Source organism: Physeter macrocephalus, chromosome 14, assembly GCF_002837175.3.
Source record: "Physeter macrocephalus isolate SW-GA chromosome 14, ASM283717v5, whole genome shotgun sequence".
Lineage (NCBI taxonomy): Eukaryota > Metazoa > Chordata > Mammalia > Artiodactyla > Physeteridae > Physeter > Physeter macrocephalus.
The window spans coordinates 28,398,114-28,406,373 of NC_041227.1; the positions used below are offsets into that span (position 1 = coordinate 28,398,114).

The 8,260-nt window shown below is 39.8% G+C and overlaps 1 protein-coding gene and 1 pseudogene across 8 annotated transcripts in view; one reads left to right on the forward strand and one right to left on the reverse strand.

Moving 5' to 3' along the window:
* The window catches only part of RNF24 (ring finger protein 24), a 170,763-nt gene that overhangs the window by 78,004 nt on the left and 84,499 nt on the right, over positions 1-8,260 (reverse strand). For 3 of the 8 annotated variants that reach the window (XM_055089896.1, XM_028499601.2, XM_055089893.1), the window contains exon 2: positions 3,195-3,424. The exons of the other annotated variants lie outside the window; for them this stretch is intronic. The gene's annotated coding sequence lies outside the window, so the exon portion shown is untranslated. The remainder of the gene's footprint in view (positions 1-3,194; positions 3,425-8,260) is intronic. 8 annotated transcript variants of the gene reach the window in all.
* Positions 1,300-2,111, forward strand: LOC102984366 (histone RNA hairpin-binding protein-like; annotated as a pseudogene).

An 8,260-nucleotide genomic window follows, 5' to 3' on the forward strand; every position in this document is an offset into this window, starting at 1 on the left:
TAGAGAAATGGAAATAAAACCAAAAATAAACAAATGGGACCTAATGAAACTTAAAAGCTTTTGCACAGCAAAGGAAAACATAAACAAGATGAGAAGACAACCCTCAGAATGGGAGAAAATATTTGCAAATGAAGCAAGTGGCAAAGGATTAATCTCCAAAATTTCCAAGCAGCTCATGTAGCTCAATATCAAAAAAACAAACAACCCAATCCAAAAATGGGCAGAACACCTACATAGACCTTTCTCCAAAGAAGATATACAGATTGCCAACAAATACATGAAAGGATGCTCAGCATCACTAATTATTAGAGAAATGCAAATCAAAACTACAATGAGGTATCACCGCATACCAGTGAGAATGGCCATCATCAAAAAATCTACAAACAATAAATGCTGGAGAGGGTGTGGAGGAAAGGGAACCCTCTTGCACTGTTGGTGGGAAAGTAAATTGATACAGCCACTATGGAGAGCAGCATAGAGGTTCCTTAGAAAACTAAAAATAGAACTACCATACGACCCAGCAATCCCACTACTGGCATATACCCTGAAAACCATAACTGAAAAGGAGTCAGGTACAACAATGTTCATTGCAACTCTATTTACAATAGGCAGGACATGGAAGCAACCTAAGTGCCCATTGACAGATGAATGGATAAAGAAAATGTGGCACATATACACAATGGAATATTACTCAGCCATAAAAAGAAACAAAATTGAGTTATTTATAGTGAGGTGGATGGACCTAGAGTCTGTCATACAGAGTGAAGTAAGTCAGAAAGAGAAAAACGAATACCGTATGCTAACACATATATATGCAATCTAAAAAATAAAAAAAGATTTAGAAGAGCCTAGGGGCAGGACAGGAATAAAGACGCAGACGTAGAGAATGGACTTGAGGACACGGGGAGGGGGATGGGAAAGCTGGGGGAAGTGAGAGAGTGCCATGGACATATATACACTACCAAATGTAAAACAGATAGGTAGTGGAAAGCAACCGCATAGCACAGGGAGATCAACTCGGTGTTTGTGACCACCTAGCGGGGTGAGATAGGGAGGGTGGGAGGGAGATGTAAGAAGGAGGAGATATGGGCATGTATGTATATGTATAGCTGATTCACTTTGTTATAAAGCAGAAACTAACACAGCATTGTGAAGCAATTATACTCCAACAAAGATAAAAGAAAAAAAACAGTAAAAAAAAATATGAGTCTGTCAGCATCGCATGGAGAGGAGGTCTCTGCTGCCGCCACCGCCACCGCCGGACCCCAGACCCCCACGACCCCGCCCGCTGCGTCACCCATGGCCTGCCGGCCGCGAAGTCCCCCGGGTGTGGGAGCTGCCGTGACGGCGACGACGGCCTGCCGCCCACCGCGAGATGGAGCCTGGGACGCAAGCACACGGCCGAGGGGAGCCGCTGGAAGTCCGAGGACGCCGAGGGCCCCGCGAGGCCGCCAGGCGACGGCAGACCCGATAGCTTTACCACTTCCAAAGGCCCTAAGCCCCGTTCTAGATGTTCAGACTGGGCAAGTGCAGTCGAAGACGAAATGAGGACTAGAGTTAACAACGAAATTGCAAGATATAAAAGGAAACTCCTCATAAATGACTTGGGAAGGGAGAGAAAATCATCATCAGGCAGTTCGGATTCAAAGGAGTCTATATCAGCATTGCCATCTGACTTGGAGACCGATGAGAGGAGACAGAAGCAGATCAACTATGGGAAGAACACCATTGCCTACGACCACTATATTAAAGAAGTCCCAAGGCACCTTCGACAGCCTGGCATTCATCCCCAAACCCCCAACAAATTCAAGATGTATAGTCCATGATCGTGGGACCAGCAGATCAAACTCTGGAAGGTGGCTCTGCATTTTTGGAGTCCTCCAGCAGAAGAAGGATGTGATTTGCAAGAAATACGTCCTGTTGACCTCGGGGAGATGGAGATGGAATCTGCGGAGAGCAGCTCTGAGTCCCAGATGAGCTCTCAGGATAACTTCGACATGTACTGTGACACACCCACGAAAGTGAGAAACGTGGACTGCCCGGCAGAGCATGAGTTTGACTTGAAAGCCTGTTTAACTTAACCCTTGAAAGACTTCTCAGCTATGAGCTAACTGGCGCCACCTGGAGGCCACTGGGAGCAGCGCTGCCTCCCCAGGTGGGAGGTGGCCCGCCAAGCATGCATCTTGCGTTTTTAACTGGAGGTTTCTGTTAATAGTGTACAGTCTCATGGTGAATTGTTGTTCTTGCCTTATTTTCTTAAGAAACGTTAATTTTATGTATAGGGAGTGTATTCTGCATGTTTTAAACTGTAAATGGAACTAAATCCGAGGAAAATTGAACTCGAAGCAATCTTGCAACAATCTTAATTGCTTAATCTCCCACATCCTTGAAGTCAACCTGACAAGTGTACCGTAACTGGATTTCCACAAGTATTTTAGACATTAAATTGTTACTTGTCAGATGGCTGGTTTGGGTTTAAGCATATATTCACTGTGCTTTCTTTACTGGTATCTGACTGAGTGTTCTCATAATCAGATACCTTTAATATCTTTATGGAAAGGGTTAGGGTTTGGGCCTTTTGTCAATATGTCAAGATTGGTTTTTTCCCTCATACAGAGCACTGAATAGTGAGATATTAAATTGAGCTGGTAAATTAATGGGGTTTATGCAAGTTATACAGTCTTAATTTGGTATTTGTAAATAGCACTAAGTAGGCCTTCTACCTATACTGTTTCCAAGAGTTTAGAAAGCAGAAGGATTTAGAAAGAACATTTTTTTTACAATCAGTTAATTTACCATGTAAAATTGCTGTGAATGATAATGTATACAGATTTTCTGTTCAAATATTCAATTGTAAACTTCTTGTTAAGACTGTTGTGTTTCTATTGCTTTTGTATGGAATGACATTGCAAAAATAAAAAGGACCTTCTTTAACTATGTTGCCAAAAAAAATAATAAAAAAATAGAAAAACCCTTTAATGCAGGTTAGCCAATCCAAAAAAAACCCCCTTATTATCAAAGGTTGTAATTAAAATTTTAATTACGATTTTATTGTGTTTTTCATCTCAACTATATAACAGAAACTCCGAGATGACAGAATCTGTGATGTTTTGATCATTATGGCATTCCCAGCATCTAGGATGTGCTGAGAATACATTTATTAAATGAAAGTTTAAGTAAAAATATAAACTTACCAAGTATGTACACGATCAAATGAAAACTTCTCTCAAAAAACACATTTCAGGGCTTCCCTGGTGGCGCAGTGGTTGAGAGTCCGCCTGCCGAAGCAGGGGACACGGGTTCATGCCCCGGTCCGGGAAGGTCCCACATGCCGTGGAGCGGCTAGGCCCGTGAGCCATGGCCGCTGAGCCTGCGCATCCGGAGCCTGTGCTCCGCAACGGGAGAGGCCACAGCAGTGAGAGGCCTGCGTACCGCAAAAAAAAAAACCAAACACATTTCAAACAAATATCGTATATTAACACATATATGTGGAATCTAGAAAAATGGTACGGATGAACCGGTTTGCAGGGCAGAAATAGAGACACAGATGTAGAGAAGAAACGTATGGACACCAAGGGGGGAAAGTGGGGGTGGTGGTGGTGGTGGGATGAATTGGGAGATTGGGATTGACATATATACACTAATATGTATAAAACAGATAACTAATAAGAACCTGCTGTATAAAAAATAAATAAAATTCAAAAAAAAAACCCCCAAACCACATTTCAGTGCCTTATAATATTGTCCCAAATGCCATGTTCTTGAGGCTCTGCAGAAGCCTTCTTGCAATAATATAGAAGTTTCAGTTTCAGGTATCTTCCCATTCCCTTTTTTGTTCCTATTAGCTTTTTTGAGATATAATATATGTACCTAAAATTCATTTTCAGTGTACCTTATTTTAAGTGTAATTCAATGATTTTTAGTAAATTTTGAGTTGTGCAATCATCACCATAATCCACTTCCAGATCATTTTTATCATCCCCAAAAGGAAACTGTACTCATTAGCTGTCATTCCCTATTCCAACCCCCAGCCCGAGGCAACTACTAATCCACTTCGTCTCTAACGATTTGCCTTTTCTGGACATTTTATGTAAGTGGAATCACAATATATGGTATTTTGTGTCTGGCTTCTTTAATTTAGCATAATGTCTTCAGTGTTCATCCACATTATAGCCTATATTAGTACTTTGTTTCCTTTTATTGACAAATAGTATTCCATTTTATGGATAAACTGTATTTTCTTTATTCACTTACCAGTTGACTTGGATTGTTTCCATTTTTTGGCTATTATAAATAATAAAGTTAAAATAATGCTCAGCTGCTATGAACATTCATGTGAAACTTTTTGTGTGGACATATTTTTTCACATCTCTTGGGTATATAACTAGCAGTGAAGTTGCTGGGTCATATGGTAACTTAATGTTTAACCATTTGAGGAACTGCCAGACTGTTTTCTAAAGCGGCTGCACAATTTTACAATCTCAGAGGCAGTGTATGAGGGTTTGAATTTCTCCACATCCTCTCCAAACTTGTTATCTTTTTGATTTCAGCCATCCTAGTCAATGTGAAGTGGTACCTAACTGGTTTTTAATTTGCATTTCATTAATGATTAGTGATACTGAGCATCTTTTCATGTGCATACTGGCCATTTGCATATTATCTTTGTTGAAATATCCGAATCCTTTGCCCAATTTTATTTCATTTAAAAAATATTTTATTTATTTATTCAGTCATTTTTGGCTGCATCGGGTCTTAGTTGTGGCATGCAGGATCTTTTATTGCGGCACGTGGGCTCTTCGTTGTGGTGCGCGGGCTCAAGAGCACGTGGGCTCTGTAGTTTGCAGCACTGCAGGCTTTCTAGTTGAGGTGCACAGGTGTAGTTGCCCCATGGCATGTGGGATCTTAGTTCCCTGACCAGAGAATGGAACCCGTATCCCCTGCATTGGAAGGTGGATTCTTTACCACTGGACCACCAGGGAATTCCCTGCCCAATTTTATTTATTTTATTTTTTTTGAATTTTTGAATTTTATTTATATTTTTATACAGCAGGTTCTTATTAGTTATCTATTTTATACATATTAGTGTATATATGTCAATCTCAATCTCCCAATTCATCCCAGCACCACCACCACCCCCACCACCCCCAGCCACTTTCCCCCCCTTGGTGTCCCTACGTTTGTTCTCTACATCTGTGTCTCTATTTCTGCCCTGCAAACCGGTTCATCAGTACCATTTTTCTAGGTTCCACATATACATGTTAATATACGATATTTGTTTTTCTCTTTCTGACTTACTTCACTCTGTATGACAGTCTTTAGATCCATCCACGTCTCTACAAATGACCCAATTTCGTTCCTTTTTATGGCTGAGTAATATCCATTGTATATATGTACATCTTTTTTATCCATTTGTCTGTCGATGGGCAGTTAGGTTGCTTCCATGACCTGGCTATTGTAAATAGTGCTGCAATGAACATTGGGGTCCATTTTTCTTTTTGAATTATGGTTTTCTCTGTGTATATGCCCAGTAGTGGGATTGCTGGGTCATATGGTAATTCTATTTTTAGTTATTGTAAATAGTGCTGCAATAAACATTGGGTGCATGTGTCTTTTTGAATTACGGTTTTCTCCAGGTATATGCCCAGTAGTGGGATTGCTGGGTCATATGCTAATTCTATTTCTAGATCTTTTTTTTTTTTTTTTTTTTTTTGGCGGTACGCGGGCCTCTCACTGCTGTGGCCTCTCTGTTGCAGAGCACAGGCCCCCCGGACGTGCAGGCTTAGTGGCCATGGCTCATGGGCCTAGCTGCTCTGCGGCATGAGGGATCTTCCCGGACCGGGGCACAAACCTGTGTCCCCTGCGTCGGCAGGTGGACTCTCAACCACTGCGCCACCAGGGAAGCCCCTATTTTTAGTTCTTTAAGGACCCTCCATACTGTTCTCCATAGTGGCTGTATCAATTTACATTCCCACCAACAGTGCAGGAGGGTTTCCTTTCATCCACACCCTCTCCAGCATTTGTTGTTTGTAGATTTTGATGATGCCTATTCTAACTGGTGTGAGGTGATACCTCATTGTAGTTTTGATTTGCATTTCTCTAATAATTAGTGATGTTGAGCAGCTTTTCATGTGCTTCTTGGCCATCTGTATGTCTTCTTTGGAGAAATGTCTATTTAGGTCTGCCCATTTTTGGATTGCATTTTTTGTTTTTTGGTATGTTTGGTATGTTTTTTGGTATGAGCTGTTCACATATTTTGGAGATTAATCCTTTGTCCGTTGATTCGTTTGCAAATATTTTCTCCCATTCTGAGGGTTGTCTTTTTGTCTTGTTTGTAGTTTCCTTTGCTTGGCAAAGTTTAAGTTTCATTAGGTCCCATTTGTTTTTTGTTTTTATTTCCATTACTCTAGGAGGTGGATCAGAAAAGATCTTGCTGTGATTTATGGCAAAGAGTCTTCTACCTATGTTTTCCTCTAAGAGTTTTATAGTGTCTGGCCTTACATTTAGGTCTTTAAATGTAAAAAATGTAAAAAATAAACTCCATTTTGAGTTTATTTTTGTGCATGGTGTTAGGGAGTGTTCTAATTTCATTCTTTTACATGTAGCTGTCCACTTTTCCCAGCACCACTTATTGAAGAGATTGTTTTTTCTCCATTTTATGCCCTTGCCTCCTTTGTCATAGATTAGTTGACCATAGGTGCTCTCTATTCTGTTCCATTGATCTATATTTCTGTTTCTGTGCCAGTACCATATTGTCTTGATTTCTGTAGCTTTGTAGTATAGTCTGAAGTCAGGGAGTCTGATTCTTCCAGCTCCGTTTTTTTCCCTCAAGACTGCTTTGGCTATTTGGGGTCTTTGGTGCCTCCATACAAATTTTAAGATTTTTTTGTTCTAGTTTTGTAAAAAATGCCACTGGTAATTTGATAGGGATTGCATTGATATGTAGATTGCTTTGGGTAGTACAGTCATTTTCACAATATTGATTCTTCCAATCCAAGAACATGGTATATCTCTCCATCTGTTTGGTTCATCTTTGATCTCTTTCATCAGTGTCTTATAGTTTTCTGAGTACAGGTCTTTTACCTCCTAGGTATTCTATTCTTTTTTGGTGCAATGGTGAATGGGATTGTTTCCTTAATTTCTCTTTCTGATCTTTCGTTGTTAGTGTATAGGAATGCAAGAGATTTCTGTGCATTAATTCTGTATCCTGCGACTTTACCAATTTCATTGATTAGCTCTAGTAGTTTTCTGGTGGCATCTTTAGGATTCTCTACATATAGTATCATGTCATCTGCAAACAGTGACAGTTTTACTTCTTTTCCAATTTGGATTGTTGGATTCTGTTTGCTAGTATTTTGTTGAGCATTTTTGCATCTATATTCATCATTGATACTGGTCTGTAATCTTTTTTTGGAGCATCTTTGTCTGGTTTTGGTATCAGGGTGATGGTGGCCTCACAGAATGAGTTTGGGAGTGTTCCTTCCTCTGCAGTTTTTTGGAAGAGTTTGAGAAGAATGATGTTAGCTCTTCTCTAAATGTTTGATAGAATTCACCTTTGAAGCCATCTGGTCCTGGACTTTTGTTTGTTGGAAATTTTTAATCACTTTCAATTTCATTACTTGTGATTGGTCTGTTCATATTTTCCATTTCTTCCTGTTTTGCTACATCCTATAGGTTTTGGATCGTTGTGTTTTCGTTGTCATTTGTCTCTAGGTATTTTCTGATTTCCTCTTTGATTTCTTCAGTGATCTTTTGGTTATTTAGTAACGTACTGTTTAGCCTCCAAGTGTTTGTGGTTTTTACGTTTTTTTTTCCCTGTTGATTTCTAATCTCATAGCGTGTGGTCGGAAAAGATGCTTGATATGATTTCAATTTTCTTAAAATTTACAGAGGCTTGATTTGTGACCCAAAATGTGATCAGTCCTGCAGAATATTCCATGTGCACTTGAGAAGAAAGTGTAATCTGTTGTTTTTGGATGGAATGTCCTGTATATGTCAATTAAATCTATCTGGTGTATTGTGTCACTTAAATCTTGTGTTTCCTTATTAATGTTCTGTCTGGATAATCTGTCCGGATAATCTGTCCATTGGTGTAAGTGAGGTGTTAAAGGCCCCCACTATTATTGTGTTACTGTCAATTTCCTCTTTTATAGCTGTTAGCATTTGCCTTATGTATTGAGGTGTTCCTATGTTGGGTGCATAAATATTTACAATTGTTATATCTTCTTCTTGGATTGATCCCTTGATGATTATGTAGTGTCCT